At 39.3% G+C, this 1,953-nt stretch overlaps 1 pseudogene; it reads right to left on the bottom strand.

Annotated features, from left to right (window-relative positions):
* Positions 1-675: 675 nt before the first annotated feature.
* On the bottom strand, positions 676-1,467 carry LOC142436851 (thyroid transcription factor 1-associated protein 26-like; annotated as a pseudogene).
* Positions 1,468-1,953: the final 486 nt, after the last annotated feature.

Here is a 1,953-nt window from a genome sequence, read left to right as displayed (position 1 = left end):
TGGAAAGCTTAATTCTTGTTGCAACACTACTGGTTTACATGACTATCGGAATGACCAAAGATTAAGAAAGTATTTCATTTCTTTCAGGAAATATTTACAACTAATGACTGAGTCCTTATGCCCACATCTGCTCTTAGAGATCATATCCTTATATAGTGGGCCACAAGGTAGTTGCAGCACTACTTGTCCTGAATAAAATTTCTGCCCTGATATTTCTAGAAAGTCCATCTCCCAGCAAAATGCACTTAATTTAAAATAAAAGCAAAGCAGGACTGTTGGCCTCCATTGTTGAAATGAATCGCAGATCGCAATTGCTGAACACTGTGTAAATTGAAGCACTGCATTAAAGCTGTTCCTATAAAACATTTTGTACTTACTTTACATATTACAAAAGTATTTATGTTTGAGTCTGCTCCCAAATAGAAGGTGCTTTCGGTTCTTCAATCTATTTTTCTTTAGAAACAAATTAAAACAAGTCCTATAATGTACAACCTGTATAGAAAATGTCCTTTAAAAAAAGAGCATTTGCAACATTTTACACTTAGTGTAACTTAGCAATACAGTTTATGCTCATATATTTAGCTGGCTGTTAAGAGGCACATTGCACAAGAAAGTTTCAAAAAGTTTGTGAAAGATGTACTGAAAAGACAATGGAACTTTCCCTTGGAAGATTTGAAGTCCCCTTGTCCATTCAGAAATAGTCGACATATGCAGATGCTTCAGCCACTGATTAAGGATGTATCTGATTTAATTTCCTGCTTGTATTTTTTGAAGAAGATATTCCATTTGTAAATTCAAATTTGGTTGGCCCCTTTTAGTCTTTTTGCTTAATATTTTGAACACTTCCATTTTCTTCTTTTTGTAGAGTCTTTGAGCTTCTTCTCGCTCCTGTTTCCTCCGCTCAAATTCCTGTTTCTTAGCAGCACGTTTGGCTTGGATCTGTGAATTTTCTTCCTGTGCTTTCTGATTGGATGTTTTCTTCCTCTTTGTCTTTAGGGTAGCAAAGGAGTTTACTGCGGTGCTACAATGTTCTTCTGGAAGAGGATGGTCCAGACTGCACTGTTCCTCAGACACAGCCTGGTCAAGGCTGGCGTGATCTTCTGGCAAAGGTGGTGCAACTTGTCCTTCTGGCAAAGGCTGGCGAACTTTTCTGATTTGTTTCTTGAGCCTTTCTTCTTCAGCTAAATAGAGATGGTTCAGGTGGTCTGGGTATTGATCTGTGAACTGGGATTCCCGTGAGGTTTGAAACTTTCTTTCCTTCCAAAGCAATTTCTTGTAACTGCTGAATCTTTAGCTTTCTTCGAAGTGCAAAGCCTTGCCCCTCGCGGACGCTCCCCGAAAAAGCCTTCGGATGATTCGATCGCCACCTTCTCTGTTTCAAGTCCCTCTTCGTGACTTCCACTGGAGAAAGCGCTTCGCCACGCAAACCCCGACTCTCGGCGCGCAGCTTCACCGGCGCCATGGCGGAGGCCTCGCGCCATAAGTCTTAAAAAAAACTCCTTACGTCCCGAAAACATAATAAATGCCCTAATATTATGCAAATGCCTTAAAACGCAAAATAAAGAACACGTGAAGCCCTAAAAACACGCTAAAAGTCTTTTAAAACCCCAAGAACATCCCTACAAAGCAACCCGAAGCACTATAAAACCCTGTAAAAGTCCAACAGCCTAATAGACATGAATTCACCATGAAAGCAAAAAATAATCCAACAAAACCCTAAAGCCCTGAAAACCAAAACCTAATCCCCCCAAACACTCTAATGCCTTAAGAAGCACCCTAAAATTTTAACAAAACACTAAAAGCCATAAAAACACATATAAGCCTAATAAACACCCTTAAACACTAAAATCACCCTAAAAGCCTTAAAATGTCTGAAAAGCCATAATATTCCCTAAAATTCAAATAACACTCTGAAGCCACAAATAACACACTAAATGCCTCCCAAAACATGTG

The sequence above is a fragment of the Tenrec ecaudatus genome, unplaced genomic scaffold (assembly GCF_050624435.1).
Source record: "Tenrec ecaudatus isolate mTenEca1 unplaced genomic scaffold, mTenEca1.hap1 Scaffold_699, whole genome shotgun sequence".
Taxonomy (NCBI): Eukaryota; Metazoa; Chordata; class Mammalia; order Afrosoricida; family Tenrecidae; genus Tenrec; species Tenrec ecaudatus.
Note: the sequence above shows the minus strand (reverse complement) of the source record. Positions and strands in the feature narration are given on the sequence as shown.